Below are 18,649 nucleotides of genomic sequence, written 5' to 3'. Positions count from 1 at the left end.
TACAGGCAGTGGGAGGGAGCTCAGCCCGGCTGCTAAACTGCGTGGGTGTGATCTGGTGAACGCGCCATCACCCCCGTTTAACAAAGCATGAAACTAACTGTGCTTGAACAGAGGTGGGTATCAAGTGAATTATCCCCTCAGCTTCTCCAATAGTGCAACTAATAAAGGATTGATTAGTTCATTCTGTTTGTTTTTATTTTAACAGTTTTCATCAGAGTGTAAAGTCCAGGAGATTGCTTTGTTTAAAGGGATAGTACACCCAAATTACAGAATGACACATTTGTTTCCTTACCCCGTAATCAGTCAATGGACAAGGTATGCTTTGGTTTTATTTCAGCAATGTTTCTCAAACTAGGGGTTGTGGCCCAATGTGGGGTCACCTCGTTTGAAAATTAGGGTCGCGGGAGAAACTGGTTCATAGAACCAGGGTTACACTAGAAGTGGTTGTAATAAACTGAGAGCTTTCTGTTTTCTTCCTACAAATGTGTCTCTATCTTTTGAACCGTTTACGCTACAAAATACTATTCTGTTTCCCTCTACAATGTCCACAAACCATGCAGGACTCATTAGAACAGAGTGGACAAGACCAAGCACAAAATCAGACGGGGGGGTGATCTTCTGAACTTCCCAATACTGTTCTGATGCATTTCAGTCACTTCACTTCACACATACTTCCTTCAGATTGAAATACTGTCAAAGGTACTGTCAGAATGATTTGTCAGGTGGAAATACTGTCAAAGGTACTGTCAAACTGACTGATAGACTGTCATAGCCCAAATGAAAAAAAGAAACATTGGCTGTTGATTACATCACTTTTTTCACATAGTGGGGGTCACAATTTATTTTTAAATCAATATTGAGTCGCGGGTCCACATTTTTGGAAATCCCCGGTGTACAGGGTAAGGAAACCAATATGTCATTTTGTAATTTGGGTAAACTATCCCATGACCTAATTGATTTTTTATTTTCTGCATGTATTTAATTGTCAGTGCTGATCTGTGATCGTCCTACTCGGCACCACCATCACATTCATTTTTATTTTTTAAATGTTTTTTATGTGTATAGGCTGTGTAGAAGCTGGCAATTAATGCTATTTCACTCATTGGCTGAAATATACACGTTGACCAGAAGGTGTCAGAATACAATAAAAAAAAATGCTTTCATGAGCGAGATGAAAATTAGAGTACATAGAAAATAATTTCAAAGGATGGGTTTTAAACTTTTAGAAAGGTACATTATCCCTCTCTGAGCAATAGGCGGGAGTAATGCTTTGGGATGGTAGGCCTACAGCTGTCTGCACTATCAAATACGGGAAAGGTTTGAGAAAGATTGGCCCATTCTATGCTCAGATTCAGTTAACTTTTTAGTGAAAAGCAGCTTGATGTTCTCTACAAACAAATGGAACAATGAACTGGGCATACATTGTTTATTCTGGTCATTGTACAAATGTGTTATACGGTGAACACTATACAAATCATTCCTACGGAATTGTTCTTAACTGCAGTATAGTATTACTATTCATGTAAGCATTGTTATTTGGGATATTAGTATTGACCGTGATCTTCACCCTCTGTGATGTCATCTCACAGGGCAGTAAAACGGGACACTTTCTCATGTTAAATTGGCTATATCGCTCTCATTATTCTACCATTTGTACATGGCTGCTGTACACCTTTATTTTCTAGTTGCAAGTAAATGCAATTAAAATTGAGACGTGCGTGGACATTCCTTGTCAAGTTACCACAAAATGCCACTTTAGTTTAATGTTACATGGGCAGACAAACATTACAGCAGAGAACAGACTACAGTTGACAGTGTAACAAGTGAAGTCGGAAATGCGGGAATTCTCTTTTATTATTATGCATGTGGTTCACGCTCTTCACCCATGGCATCTAAGTAATCTGTTTCATTGTAAAGAATATGCTAATACCATTTGTTTAGAAGGCTACCCATTTGAGTGGTGTTATTTATTTGAGTGTGTATGGATGGCTATTTATCACTGCACACGTCAATAAAACAACACAGGATTTTTTTTGGGGGGGGGGCTGATGCAATTACCGGTAGCCTACAATTCAATAACAAAAAATGCTGGTGTGTGTAGGCTACACGCCAACTGCCTACAAATAACCTAACGTAGCCAGGCATAAAATAAACTCATGAAACCGTATAAATCCCCCACATTCTGGTCTTGACGAGAATAACAAAAGCACTGTCCGGGGAGTTTCTCTTCTGCATTGTTCCACCAATCCAGTAAATGTGGAGGAGGAGTTAAGATACAGTGTCCCTTTATTAATATTCCGGATGGAAACAACTTCAGAGCGCAAAGGAGTAAATAGTCCGGCACAGTACACGCGTCATAATACCCACAAAATCTAGCGGTAAAACCCAGTTATGGTCTCAATCGTTTTTTCCTCATTCATTTTTGCCTCTGGGATTTTAGAACTACTTCCTATAAGGTCTGTTTCGTGTAGGTTTACCCAGGCGTGACGTTTTGATGGCAATGTAATTCTCTCTCAGACAAAGGGTGGTTTTGTCAGTATAGTCACCACAATTTGCTATAACAATTCAAAATGCTAATTATTAACAGAGAAGACCTCAGCAAGACTACACATTTCTGCAGGAATCTTCTGCACATCATCTCTAGCTGACACTGTCAGCTACCGTTCACCAGCAAGATCAGAGACCTTTGTGCCCATCTATGAATGTATGTCCCCTTTCTCTGTCTTAGCTTGCCATTGACTACACTTTAGATAGCAGAGCAGTATATCAAAACAATCATTTTGTTTTACTTAGCCAAGATAATTGTTTGTACAGTATCTCGACTAGAGGTCGACCGATTATGATTTTTCAACGCCGAAACCGATTATTGGAGGACCAATAAAGCCGATACCGATTAATCGGCCAATTTTTATTTATTTATTTGTAATAATGACAATTACAATAATACTGAATGAACACTTATTTTAACTTAATACATCAATAAAAATCAATTTAGCATCAAATAAATAATGAAACATGTTCAATTTGGTTTAAATAATGCAAAAACAAAGTGTTGGAGAAGTAAAAGTGCAATATGTGCCATGTAAAAAAGTTAACGTTTAAGTTCCTTGCTCAGAACATGAGAACATATGAAAGTTGGTGGGTCCTTTTAACATGAGACTTCAATATTCCAAGGTAAGAGGTTTTAGGTTTTAGGTTGAAGTCATAAACAGCGCTGTGCTTGCGAAGAGCTGCTGGCAAAATGCACGAAAGTGCTGTTTGAATGAATGCTTACGAGCCTGCTACTGCCTGCCATTGCTCAGTCAAACTGCTCTATCAAATCACAGTCTTAATTATAACATAATAACACACAAAAATGCGAGCCTTTGTTCATTAATATGGTCGAATCCGGAAACTATCATTTCGAAAACAAAACGTTTATTATTTCAGTGAAATACGGAACCGTTCGTTATTTTATTTAACGGGTGGCATCCCTAAGTCTAAATATTCTTGTTACATTGCACAACCTTCAATTGTATGTCATAATTACGTAAAATTCTGGAAAATTAGTTTGCAATGAGCCAGGCTGCCCAAACTGTTGCATATACCCTGACACTGCGTGCAATGAACACAAGAGAAATTACACAATTTCACCTGGTTAATATTGCCTGCTAACCTGAATTTCTTTTAGCTAAATATGCAGGTTTAAAAATATATACTTCTGTGTATTGATTTTAAGAAAGGTATTGGTGTTTATGGTTAGGTACAGTCGTGGAACAATTGTGCTTTTTTGCAAATGCGCTTTTGTTAAATCATCCCCCAGCGTTGCATCGATTATATGCAACGCAGGACACGCTAGATAAACTAGTAATATCATCAACCATGTGGAGTTAACTAGTGATTATGATTGATTGATTGTTTTTTTATGATATAAGTTTAATGCTAGGTAGCAACTTACCTTGGCTACTACTGCATTCGCGTGACAGGCAGGCTCCTCGTGAGGCAGGTGGTTAGAGCGTTGGACTAGTTAACCGTAAGGTTGCAAGATTGAATCCCAGAGCTGACATGTAAAAATCTGTAGTTCTGCCCCTGAATAAGGCAGTTAACCCACCGTTCCTAGGCCGTCATTGAAAATAAGAATGTGTTCTTAACTGACTTGCCTAGTTAAACAAAGGTGTAAAAAAATATATTTAAAAAAATATTTAATAAAATAAAATAAAAAATCTGCAAAATTTGCGTCCATAAATACCGATTGTTATGAAAACTTGAAATCGGCCCTAATTAATCGGCCATTCCGAATAATCGGTCGACCTCTAATCTCAGTAGGGTTGAGATCAGGACTCTGAATGGGCTGCTCCAGAAGGCGTATTTTCTTCTGTTGAAGCCATTCTGTTGTTGATTTACTTTGTGTTTTTGGTCGTTGTCCTGTTGCATCATCCAACTTCTGTTGAGATTCAATTGGTGGACAGATAGCCTTACATTCTCCTGCAAAATGTCTTGAAAAACTTGGGAATTCATTTTTCCGTTGATTATAGCAAACTGTCCGGGCCCTGAGGCAACAAAGCAGCTCCAAACCATGATGCCCCCTTCACCATACTTTACAATTGGGATGAAGTTTTGATGTTGGTGTGCTGTGCCTTTTTTTTCTCCACCCATAGTGTTGTGTGTACCTTCCAAACAACTCAACTTTAGTTTAATCTGTCCACAGAATATTTTGCCAGTAGCGCTGTGGAACATCCAGATGCTCTTTTGCGAACTTCAGACGTGCAGCAATGTTTGTTTGGACAGCAGTAGCTCCTTCTGTGGTGTCCTCCCATAAACACCATTATTGTGTCGTGTTTTACATATTGTAGACTCCTCAACAGAGATTTTAGCATGTTCCAGAGATTTCTTTAAGTCTTTAGCTGACATTCTAAGATTCTTATTAACCTCATTGAGCATTCTGCGCTGTGCTCTTGCAGTCATCTTTGCAGGACGGCCACTCCTAGGGAGAGTAGCAACAGTGTTGAACTTGCTCCATTTATAGGCAATTTGTCTTTCTGATACTTTTGTCACCCTTTCCAGATTTTTGCAAGTCAACAATTCTTAATCTTAGGTCTTCTGAGATCTCTTTTGTCCGAGGCATGGTTCACATCAGGCAATGCTTCCTGTGAATATCAAACTCAATTTTTTTGTTTTTTATTTATAGGGCCGGGCAGCTCGAACCAACATCTCCAATCTCGTTTCATTGATTGGATTCAAGGTTAGCTGAAGTCATTAGCCTAGGAGTTCACATACTTTTTCCAATGTTTAAATGACGTATTCAATATAGACAAGAAAAATACAATCATTTGTGTTATTAGTTTAAGCAGACTGTGTTTGTCTGTTGTTGTGACTTAGATGAAGATCAGATCTAATTTTATGACCAATTTATGCAGAAATCCAGATGATTCCAAAGGGTTCACATACTTTTTCTTACTACTGTAGATGTCAACACAATGTGGACGTCAGGTCCCAAACAGAGAAGAGTTACAAGGTGTGTTGAACGATAGTGTCCTGTCCTCCCAGGCTTCTGGCCTCGTGTAGGATCCGATAGGAGCAAGTAGTGGTATATTGGTGAGGTTTTAATGGGTGTAGGGGTAGTTGGTAGGGCAATTTTCCTTCCCTTTTCCTCATCATTTTTCCCTTCCATTTTTTGTGTCACAAAGTGTAATGACTTCACACTCTAGAACAGTAAGGGGAAACACATGGTTAGATAATGTATGAGGGAGGCCTCACACCCCAGTACAGTAGGTGGCGGTGTATGCACTTTTCAGTTGGTTGCAATCCTCCAATACAAATGTAAAGCAGAAGAAGGGCCCAAGCAACCAATGACAGAAGTCTGTTCAAGAACACCTGCTGTAAGGCAAAGAGGAACTGTACCCTGCTGACTAGACTGGAAGATGGCGGGGGCCAGTGATTAATATGTCAGCCAGTTTGTCAATCCAGTTATTCCCTCTTTGTTCTCTGACACAATTGAACACAATGGTGTGTGTGGTTAGTTCCAGGAGCAAAGAGCTTAATCTCTTGGAATATTTGGCCATTTTATGGATGTTCACAACAAGTTTGTGTCAGACTCCCTCAGGCAAACAGATGTGGGGGCCAAAGTCAGAGACACTGACCCAAATCGGGCACTCCCCCCCATCCTGATGAACAAACAGCAGATGGGGTATGAAGGACTACATCTTCACCTTGGTGAACAGATCCCTCTGTCTAGACCTCCAGTTCTGTTACCGGTAAGTACATTTATATTTTTTTAAGGAAGGTGCCGAAGAAACTGGTGATATTTGTAGTTATAATTTCCTTTTGTATTGTGGTAAGTGTTACAGTATTAGTAGTGGTGTAGGAAATTGTTGACACATCGTTGTGCATACTGGGGAGCTCTGATTCAGTGATTTCATCTGGGATAATGGACAGAGAACTGCATAATTTTTCTTCTCCTTACCCACACCTGACTCCCCCTTTGGGTTATCCTGACTCAGTCTGAGGATGAGGGCCTTCAACTGTTGAATGACATGCTGAGGGAGAACAGCTTTGCGGGGAGAGGTCAGATTGGACCAAGCCTATGCATGGTCCATCTTCTCAGGTATGCTATAAGCATTATCACCTGTAGCCCAGCTGATGCAGCATAGTGGCTATAAATAAATAGGCTAATGCATTGTGTTGCCAATCTGCGTTTACCATGGGCCTAATCATTAGCTAGATCTGAAATGTGATCTTTTATCTAGTGAACATTAATCAATACATGCTTTGTCCCCCCAAAAAATGCAGAAACACAGTGAATATAATGTAGGCCTACCTGTTAGGATAACTTGAGGTAAAACGCCCACTCGTGTTCTTCTCACAGAAACCACTTCATGTCACCATGCTCCTCGGAGCCAAATGCTGATGACAGTTAGCACTTTGCTGGGCAGATGGCATTGAAACCCCCTTGCTAGGTGAAATGAGTTCCAATGATGGGACCTTAAGGTTATTATAGCTGGTAGTGGATGGTTGTCAAACTGTAAAAAGGTCATTCAGACCAGCCTTCCATGATTTGAACTTTTGTAAACTACATTATGGATTTTGGAAAAGAACCTATGTTTATGAAAATACAGTCATTGTTTTTAAATGCCAACAACAGCACCTTACATGCATTAAAGGGATGCTTCAGATTCTACATCAATTGGTTAATTGCAGATCCTGTTTATTTGTTTTAACCCATTGTTTAACGCCACTGTCCTCTTGTGCTTTTGTTTGCCTGCCTGGTCATGGTCAATGTGCATTTACCCTCAACACATGATTGTATCTTGTGCGCAGTGATCGGGTCGGTAGTGGCAGTGTTTTGAGGTAATGTGACTGATCTGTGTGGTATTACAACATACATATCCACATGTATAGGCAGGTGTACATCGTTGGGTATTACTAATTTACACTGAGTGTATAAAATATTATGAACACCTGCTCTTTCCATGACACTGACCAGGTGAAAGCTATGATCTTTTATTGATGTCACTTGTTAAATCCACTTCATATGGGGAACCAAGTGAAATCTGTTCTGGAACGTCAACTGTAACGTTTTCTCAAACATATTTCCCTAAATTGTTGACCATCTCTCTGCACGCTCAAAAAAGGAATAACGGCCTCCCGGGTGGCGCAGTGGTCTAGTGCACTGCATCGCAGTGCTAGCTGTGCCACCAGAGACTCAGGGTTCGAGCCCAGGATCGAGGTCCATGGGGCGATGCACAATTGGCCCAGGTCACCAGGTGTACAGTGTTTCCTCCAACACATTGGTGTGGCTGGCTTCCGGGTTGGATGCACGCTGTGTTAAGAAGCAGTGTGGCTTGGTTGGGTTGTGTATCGGAGGACGCATGACTTTCAACCTTCGTCTCTCCCGAGCCCGTACGGGAGTTGTAGCGATGAGACAAGATAGTAACTACTAACAATTGGATACCACGAAATTGGGTAGAAAAGAGGGTAAAAAAAATATATTAAATAAATAAATTACAAAAGGAACAACAGAGAGAGGAGTAGATGGAAATGCACTGTGGTGAGATATTCTGTATATCTCACCACAGTGCTAAAGGTAATGTCACCCAATTTAATTATGAAAAAATGCCCTATTACTATGCTATTCAAAATCAAATTCACTATAATTGTAGGCTACCTAAGCCATCCTTGCACAATCAATGAACCAAAAGCATCGCCTAGGGCTATGCGTTCTCTCCCAGACTTGTGGATAGAAATTTTGGACGTTAGCAAGTTGGCTACTACCAAAGCATGTCCAGAGTGCATAAGAGGAGATTACCGTGACTCATGACATGGAATTGTACTGCCGACATGACTCATGACTGCCGGTGTGGCAGTGAAAATGTCACCGCAACAGCCCAAAGAGTGTTCCCAAAATGCAAATCTTCCATCAGAAAATGCCATAGAACAGTGTGAAAGAGGTAGCCATACCTCTACCTTCCGGCCTGTAAACTTTGATATTACATGTTGCAATACAAGAGCCTCCACTATCCAAAGATAGCCATTAATGAGGTAGGGGGCCTTCCCTTGCAGGGAGGTGCCCTAAAAAACACAGGGGTCATTGCCGCTCACAGGCGTTAAAGTTTTCAGTCACTGCGACTGATGCTGGACACAAATGGCGGAGACGCTCTACTAAATGGGAGGAGCGGCGAGTGTAACCATAAGCTCCAGGGCACGACAACACAGCTGCTGCTGACCTTAGACATAGAGGTGGGGTTTGGGTGCCACGGTACCCAGGAGGAACCCAGGGCAAACTGAAGGCATGAACGGTGGACACGAATGGCGGACACGAATGGCGCATGTCACCCACTCACTCGCTTTGCAGGCGTAGGGTAGACAGACAAAAACGATTGGTAGCTTGAGGCCAGGTCTTTTTGCAAAAGCTACTGTCGAGTCTGAATGGTTTGAGCTACAAACTATTGCAAGCTATATGTGAAAAGCTGAGAATTTCACAAAAATTCACGTTTTGCTCTATGACGCTCACAAGCTACACAAGAGTCATTAGATGGTAAGGGGTTCTTCTACATAGAAGATAATAGGAAGTCCCTTGACACAGTGTCTATAATACTGTAATAAGCTCACCGTTTCTATCACAAACTCCACTTTCTACACAGTCATTGATTAGTTGGATATTCATTTCCCAGTGAGCAAACAATTTCTGCACTTATTTTTGCTCTCTCTGACCTTATTTTGTTATTGATATTTGTCAATAAAAGCCATGAATGAAACTGTTTGTGTCAAATTGTTTTGTGTTCTACTTGTAGCCCTGGTTGTCCTGAAAGGTAAATGGTAAAATACTTAATTGTGAGGCTAAATGTAAGGGCTGGACATGCAGATAAATGAAAGTCTGTTAAATGAAAAGCCTATTTTTGCTCAGGTCTCTGTAACGGCGTTCTTCGTTTGTCGAAAGAGAGTCGGACCGAAATGCAGCGTGTTGGTTACTCATGTTTTTAATGAATGAATCGCAGTACATGAAATAACTGATATAAATAAATAACAACAAAACGGAATGTGAAACCTAATTACAGCCTATCTGGTGAAACTACACAGAGACAGGAACAATCACCCACGAAATACACAGTGAAACCCAGGCTACCTAAATACGGTTCCCTATCAGAGACAACAAGAATCACCTGACTCTGATTGAGAACCGCCTCAGGCAGCCAAACCTAAACTAAACACACCCCTAATCAACCACAATCCCAATGCCTACAAAAACCCCAATACGACAGCACAATAACATAAACCCATGTCACACCCTGGCCTGACCAACTAATTAACTAAAACACAAAATACTAAGACCAAGGCGTGACAGAACCCCCTCCCCTAAGGTGCGGACTCCCGGACGCACCTCAAAACCATAGGAAGGGTCCGGGTGGGCGTCTGTCCATGGTGGCGGTTCCGGCTCGGGACGTGGACCCCACTCCATAAATGTCATAGTTCCTCCCCTTCGCGTCCTGGTATAATCCACCCTCGCCGCCGACCATAGCCTAGTAGTCCTCACCCAGAACCCCACTGGACTGAGGGGCAGCTCGAGACAGAGGGGCAGCTCGGGACAGAAGGGCAGCTCGAGACAGAGGGGCAGCTCGGGACAGAGGGGCAGCTTGGAACAGAGGAAGCCCAGCACTGAAAGGAAGCCCAGCACTGAGAGGAAGCCCAGCCAGGCAGTGGAATCCGGCAGATCCTGGCTGGCTGGCAGTTCTGGCAGATCCTGGCAGTTCTGGAAGAGTCTGGTTGACTGGCAGATCTGGAAGAGTCTGGCTGACTGGCAGATCTGGAAGAGTCTGGCTGACTGGCAGATCTGGAAGAGTCTGGCTGACTGGCAGATCTGGAAGAGTCTGGCTGACTGGCAGATCTGGAAGAGTCTGGCTGACTGGCAGATCCTGGCAGACTGACGGCTCTGGCTGCTTCATGCTGACTGACGGCTCTGGCTGCTCCATGCTGACTGGCGGCTCTGGCTGCTCCATGCTGACTGGCGGCTCTGGCTGCTCCATGCAGATTGACAGCTCTGGCGGCTTCTTGCAGACTGACAGCTCTGGCTGCTCTATGCAGACTAACAGCTCTGGCAGCTCCTTGCAGACTGGCAGCTCCATGCAGACTGGCAGCTCTGGCTGCTCCAAGCAGACTGACAGCTCTGGCTGCTCCATGCAGACTGGCAGCTCTAGCTGCTCCATGCAGACTGGCAGCTCTGGCTGCTCCATGCAGACTGGCAGCTCAGGCTGCTCCGAACAGGCAGGAGGCTCCGGCAGCGCTGTAGAGGAGGAAGGCTCTAGAAGCGCTGAACAGGCCGGAGACTCCAACAGCGCAGGAGAGGAGAAAAGCTCCGACAGCACAGGAGAGGCGAGGCGCACTGTAGGCCTGATGCGTGGTGCTGGGACTGGTGGTATTGGGCCGAGGACACGCACAGGAAGCCTGGTGTGGGGAGCTGCTACCGGAGGGCTGGGGTGGGGAGGTGGTACTGGATAGACCAGACCGTGCAGGTGCACTGGAGCTCTTGAGCACCGAGCCTGCCCAACCTTACCCGGTTGAATACTCTCGGTCGCCCTGCCAGTGCGGCGAGGTGGAATAGCCCGCACTGGGCTATGTAGGCGAACCGGAGACACCGAGCGCAAGGCTGGTGCCATGTAAACCGGCCCAAGGAGACGCACTGGGGACCAGATGCGTAGAGCCGGCTTCATGGCATTTGGCTCAACGCTCAATCTAGCCCGGCCGATACGCGGAGCTGAAATATACCGCACCGGGCTATGCACCCGCACTGGGGACACCGTGCGCACCACTGCATAACACGGTGCCTGCCCGGTCTCTCTAGCCCCCCGGTAAGCACAGGGAGTTTGCGCAGGTCTCCTACCTGGCGTAGCCATACTCCCTGTAAGCCCCCCCAAGAAATTTTTGGGGCTGATTCCCGGGCTTCCATCCACGTCGCCACCATGCTGCCTCCTCATACCAGCGCCTCTCCGCTTTAGCCGCCTCTAGTTCCTCCTTGGGGCGGCGATATTCACCAGGCTGAGCCCAGGGTCCTTTTCCGTCCAGTTCTTCTTCCCATGTCCAATTCTCCAAGTGGTGCAGCCTCTCCCACTGAAGCTGCTTCTGTTGCCTCTCCTGTGGCTCCTGCCTGTTAACACGCTGCTCGGTCCGTGTGTGGTGGGTGATTCTGTAACGGCGTTCTTCGTTTGTCGAAAGAGAGTCGGACCGAAATGCAGCGTGTTGGTTACTCATGTTTTTAATGAATGAATCGCGGTACATGAAATAACTGATATAAATAAATAACAACAAAACTGAACGTGAAACCTAATTACAGCCTATCTGGTGAAACTACACAGAGACAAGAACAATCACCCACGAAATACACAGTGAAACCCAGGCTACCTAAATACGGTTCCCTATCAGAGACAACAAGAATCACCTGACTCTGATTGAGAACCGCCTCAGGCAGCCAAACCTAAACTAAACACACCCCTAATCAACCACAATCCCAATGCCTACAAAAACCCCAATACGACAACACAATAACATAAACCCATGTCACACCCTGGCCTGACCAACTAATTAACTAAAACACAAAATACTAAGACCAAGGCGTGACAGTCTCAGGACTGAAAGGGTTAACTGGACCTTCGGAGATCTTACCTCTGTTTCCAAGGGATGATCTGTGTAGGTCACACCACTACTCAAGAACTATACTGTGTCACCAAGCGGGGCTTTTGCTTGAGACAGCTGCCAACAGAGTAGCTTAACTTCTTTGGGACTGGGGGGCAGTATTGAGTAGCTTGGATGAATAAGGTGCCCAGAGTAAACTGCCTGCTACTCAGGCACAGAAGCCAGAATATGCATATAATTAGTAGACTTGGATAGAAAACACTCTAAAGTTTCCAAAACTGTAAAATAATGTCTGTGAGTATAACAGAACACATACGGCAGGCAAAAATCTGCCATTCCAATATACTGTGTCTGTTGTCAGATTGCACTTCCTAAGTCTTCCACTAGATGTCAACACTCTTTAGAACGTTGTTTCAGGCTTCTACTATGAAAGGGGAGCGAATAAGAGCTGTTTGAACCAGGGGTCTGGCAGAAAGCCTTTAGTTATTCACGCCGCAGCCGTGAGCACGAGCTCTTTTCCCTTTCATTTCTAAAGAGAAAGGAATTGTCCGGTTGGAATATTATTGAAGATTTATGATAAAAAGATCCTAAAGATTGATTATACAGTGGGGCAAAAAAGTATTTAGTCAGCCCCCAATTGTGCAAGTTCTCCCACTTGAAAAGATGAGAGAGGCCTGTAATTTTCATCATAGGTACACTTCAACTATGACAGACAATATGAGAAAAAAAATAGAGTTCATTTCTTCAAACCAAGCTGCTTACCTATTGCAGATTCAGTCTTCCCAGCCTGGTGCAGGTCTACAATTTTGTTTCTGGTGTCCTTTGACAGCTCTTTGGTCTTGGCCATAGTGGAGTTTGGAGTGTAACTGTTTGAGGTTGTGGACAGGTGTCTTTTATACTGATAACAAGTTCAAACAGGTGCCATTAATACAGGTAACGAGTGGAGGACTGAGGAGCCTCTTAAAGAAGTTACAGGTCTGTGAGAGCCAGAAATCTTGCTTGTTTGTAGGTGACCAAATACTTATTTTCCACCATAATTTGCAAATAAATTCATTAAAAATCCTATAATGTTATTTTCTGGATTTTTTTTCTCATTTTGTCTGTCATAGTTGAAATATACCTATGATGAAAATTACAGGCCTCTCTCATGATCTAGTGTTCAGCGAAATAACAACACAACGTCAAATTGCAACTGTTTTCCTCCTCTTCTGAGGAGGAGTAGGAAAGATCAGACCAAAAGTAAGTGTCCATATATTATTGAAATATAACTGAACACTGAATACAAAAAAAAACAAGAGAAATAAATGAAAACCGAAACAGTTCTGTATGGTAAGACACAGAAAACAACTACCCACAACCCATAATGGGAAAACAGGCTGCCTAAGTATGGTTCTCAATCAGAGATAACGATCAACAGATGCCTCTGATTGGGAACCATACCAGGCCAAAGACAGAAATACAAAACCTAGAATACACAACATAGAATTCCCACCCCAATTCATGCCCTGACCAAACTAAAATAGAGACATAAAAAAGGAACTAAGGTCAGGACGTGACACAAATACTGGTAGCCTAGTCAAATAATTAACATCCAATCACATTAACCTTTTACTCTCTCGCGGGAAACCTTCACTCTTGCGCAGACATTTAGAAACGAAACATGCCAATTTGAAAAATAAGCCACAAGTTTTTTGAGCGAGAATAAAGACGGCTTTCGAGTGGTAAGACAACAGATACCATTAATAATAAGGAGCTAGAAGCTTCTTATATGGTGAGCTACTGAGTGGCAAGGACAGGAAAGCCCCATACTATTGTGGAGGACTTAATTGTTCCTGCTGTCGCGGATATGGCTGGGACATTGCTGGGGGAAAAGGCCCCAAAGAATATACAGACACTGCCTTCATCAAACAACAGTTTCACGACGCTTCAGTGACATGGCAGGAGATGTTTTGAAACAATTACTGTTTTGCATACAAGCCAGTGAATTCTATGCGTTACAGCTGAATGAGTCAACAGACATGGCGGGCCTTGCACAGCTCCTGGTATATGTCCATTGCGTTTATGGGGGGTCAATTAAGGAAGACATCCTCTACTGCAAACCACTGGAAACCAGGACAGCGTGAGAGGATATTTTTAAAGTACTGGACAGCTTTGTGACATCAAATGGACTTTGGTGGTCTTGATGTGTTTGTATCTCTGTACTGATGGCGCAAAATCCATGACAGGGAGACAGCGTGGAGTGGTAATGCAAGCAGTAGCAGTGGTTGTGCAAGCAGTTGCTCCCGTGTATTTTCTGTATTATGCAATGATAAGGGCAGCGACCATTGTAACGCTTTAACAACATACAGATGTGCGTTGGTTCTCAAGAGGCAAAGTATTGACACGTTTTTTTAAATTGAGAGACGAGCTTAAAGTTTTCTTTACTGACCATAATTTTCACTTGTCTGACCGCTTGCATGATGACGAGTTTCTCACACGACTGGCCTATCTGGGTGATGTTTTTTCTCACTTGATTGATCTGAATCTAGGATTACAGGGTCTCTGCAACTATATTCCATGTGCTGGACAAAATTGAGGCTATGATTAAGAAGTTGGAGCTCTTTTCAATCTGCATAAACAAGGACAACACACAGGTCTTTCCATCATTATATGATTTTTTTGTGTGCAAATGAACTCAAGCTTACGGACAATGTCAAATGTGAAATAGCGAAGCACCTGGGTGAGCTGGGTGCGCAATTACATGGGTACTTTCCCGAAACGGACGATACAAGCAACTGGATTCATTATCCCTTTCATGCCCTGCCTCCAGTCCACTTACCGACATCTGAACAAGAGAGCCTAATCGAAATTGCAACAAGCTGTTCTGTGGAAATTGAATTTAATCAGAAGCCACTGACAGATTTCTGGACAGGGCTGCGCTCAGAGTTTCTTGCCTTGGCAAATTGAGCTGTTAAGACACTGATGCCCTTTGCAACCACATACCTATGTGGGAGTGGATTCTCGGCCCTCACTAGCATGAAAACTAAATACAGGCACAGACTGTGTGGAAAATGATTTTAAGACTGGGACTCTCCAATACAACCCAACATTGCAGAGTTATGTGCATCCTTTCAAGCACACCCTTTTCATTAACCTGTGGTGAGTTATTCACAATTTTTGATATATAAGTTTATACAAATAAGGTTTTATATGTAAGATGGCTAAAGAGCAACATTATTGATTATTGTTATTTTATTATTTGTGCCGTGTTCTTATAATAGCTCTTCGTCACATCCCACGAGCTGGGTTGTGACAAAAACTCACACTCATTCTTAAGTTTAATAAATGTATCGTGTAGTTTTTTTTTCCCAGGCTTACAATGATTGGTAAAAACAAAAATTGAGAGTGCGCTGAGCCTGGTGCTTGAGAGGGTACGCAGCTGGAGGTTTAATGTTTGAAGGGGTACGGGACAATAAAACATTTGGGAACCACTGCTTTAAGACATGAAGGTCAGTCAATCTGGATAATTTCAAGAACTTTTAAAGTTTCTTCAAGTGCAGTTGCAGAAACCATCAAGCTCTATGATTAAACTGGCTCTCATGAGGAATGCCACAGGAAAGGAAGACCCAGAGTTACCTCTGCTGCAGAGGATAAGTTTATTAGAGTTACCAGCCTCGGATATTGGCAATTAACTGCACCTCAGATTGCAGCCCAAATAAATGCTTCACAGAGTTCAAGTAACAGACACATCTTAACATAAACTGTTGAGAGGAGACCTCGTGAATCAGGCTTACTACTAAAGGACACCAATAAGAAGAAGAGACTTGCTTGGGCCAAGAAACACAAGCAATGGGCATTCGACTGATGGAAATCTGTCCTTTGGTATGATGAGTCCAAATCTGAGATTTTGTGAGACACATTGTAGGTGAACGGACGATCTCTTCGTGTGTGGTTCCCAATGTGAAACGTGGAGGAAGAGGTGTGATGGTGTGGGGTTGCTGTGCTGGGGACACTGTCAGTGATTTATTTAGAATTCAAGGCACACTTAACCAGCATGGCTACCACAGCGTTCTGCAGTGATGCGCCATCCCATGTGGTTTGCGCTTAGTGGAATCATTTGTTTTTCAACAGGACAATGACCCAAAACACACCTCCAGGCTGTGTAAGGGCTATTTGACCAAGAAGGAGAGTGATGGAGACCTGCATCAGATGATCTGGCCTCCACAATCAACCGATCTCAACCCAATTGAGATGGTTTAGAGTGAGTTGGACCCCAGAGTGAATGAAAAGCAGCCAACAAGTTCTCAGCATGTGTGGGAACTAGTTCAAGACTGTTGAAAAATCAGTCCAGGTGACAACCTAGTGAAGCTGGTTGAGAGAATGGCAAAGGATAGTTACTTTGAACAGTCGAAAACATAAAATATATTTTGATTTGTTTAACACTTTTTTGCATACTACATGATTCCATATGAGTTATTTCATAGTTTTGATGTCTTCACTATTAATCTACAATGTAGAAAACAGGAAAAAATGACTTTGGACTGGTACTGTATACAGTGCCTTGCGAAAGTATTCGGCCCCCTTGAACTTTGCGACCTTTTGCCACATTTCAGGCTTCAAACATAAAGATATAAAACTGTATTTTTTTGTGAAGAATCAACAACAAGTGGGACACAATCATGAAGTGGAACGACATTTATTGGATATTTCAAACTTTTTTAACAAATCAAAAACTGAACAATTGGGCGTGCAAAATTATTCAGCCCCTTTACTTTCAGTGCAGCAAACTCTCTCCAGAAGTTCAGTGAGGATCTCTGAATGATCCAATGTTGACCTAAATGACTAATGATGATAAATACAATCCACCTGTATGTAATCAAGTCTCCGTATAAATGCACCTGCACTGTGATAGTCTCAGAGGTCCTTTAAAAGTGCAGAGAGCATCATGAAGAACAAGGAACACACCAGGCAGGTCCGAGATACTGTTGTGAAGAAGTTCAAAGCCGGATTTGGATACAAAAAGATTTCCCAAGCTTTAAACATCCCAAGGAGCACTGTGCAAGCGATAATATTGAAATGGAAGGAGTATCAGACCACTGCAAATCTACCAAGACCTGGCCGTCCCTCTAAACATTCAGCTCATACAAGGAGAAGACTGATCAGAGATGCAGCCAAGAGGCCCATGATCACTCTGGATGAACTGAAGAGATCTACAGCTGAGGTGGGAGACTCTGTCCATAGGACAACAATCAGTCGTATATTGCACAAATCTGGCCTTTATGGAAGAGTGGCAAGAAGAAAGCCATTTCTTAAAGATTTCCATAAAAAGTGTAATTTAAAGTTTGCCACAAGCCACCTGGGAGACACACCAAACATGTGGAAGAAGGTGCTCTGGTCAGATGAAACCAAAATTGAACTTTTTGGCAACAATGCAAAACGTTATGTTTGGCGTAAAAGCAACACAGCTCATCACAATGAACACACCATCCCCACTGTCAAACATGGTGGTGGCAGCATCATGGTTTGGGCCTGCTTTTCTTCAGCAGGGACAGGGAAGATGGTTAAAATTGATGGGAAGATGGATGGAGCCAAATACAGGACCATTCTGGAAGAAAACATAATGGAGTCTACAAAAGACCTGAGACTGGGATGGAGATTTGTCTTCCAACAAGACAATGATCCAAAACATAGAGCAAAATCTACAATGGAATGGTTCAAAAATAAACATATTCAGGTGTTAGAATGGCCAAGTCAAAGTCCAGACCTGAATCCAATCGAGAATCTGTGGAAAGAACTGAAAACTGCTGTTCACAAATGCTCTCCATCCAACCTCACTGAGCTCGAGCTGTTTTGCAAGGAGGAATGGGAAAAAATTTCAGTCTCTCGATGTGCAAAACTGATAGAGACATACCCCAAGCGACTTACAGCTGTGATAGCAGCAAAAGGTGGCACTACAAAGTATTAACTTAAGGGGGCTGAATAATTTTGCACGCCCAATTTTTCAGTTTTTGATTTGTTAAAAAAGTTTGAAATATCCAATAAATGTCATTCCACTTCATGATTGTGTCCCACTTGTTGTTGATTCTTCACAAAAAAATACAGTTTTATATCTTTATGTTTGAAGCCTGAAATGTGGCAAAAGGTCGCAAAGTTCAAGGGGGCCGAATACTTTTGCAAGGCACTGTATATAGTGGCTTCTTCCTTGCTGAACGGCCTTTCAGGTTATGTTGAAATAGGACTCGTTTTACTGTGGATATAGATACTTTTGTACCTGTTTCCTCCAGCAACTTCACAAGGTTCTTTGCTGTAATTCTGGGATTGGTTTGCATTTTTCGCACCAAAGTACGTTCATCTGTAGGAGACAGAACGCGTCTCCTTCCTGAGCGGTATGACGGCTGTGTGGTCCCATGGGGTTTATACTTGTGTACTATTGTTTGTACAGATGAACGTGGCACCTTCAGACATTTGGAAATTGCTCCCATGGATGAACCAGACTTGTGGATGTCTCCAATTTTTTCTGATGTCGAGGCTGATTTCTTTTGATTTTTCCCATGATGTCAAGCAAAGA

Source organism: Oncorhynchus masou, chromosome 7 (genome assembly GCF_036934945.1).
Source record: "Oncorhynchus masou masou isolate Uvic2021 chromosome 7, UVic_Omas_1.1, whole genome shotgun sequence".
Classification (NCBI taxonomy): domain Eukaryota; kingdom Metazoa; phylum Chordata; class Actinopteri; order Salmoniformes; family Salmonidae; genus Oncorhynchus; species Oncorhynchus masou.
The sequence above is the reverse complement of the archived record's forward strand: the minus strand, read 5'-3'. Positions refer to the sequence as shown.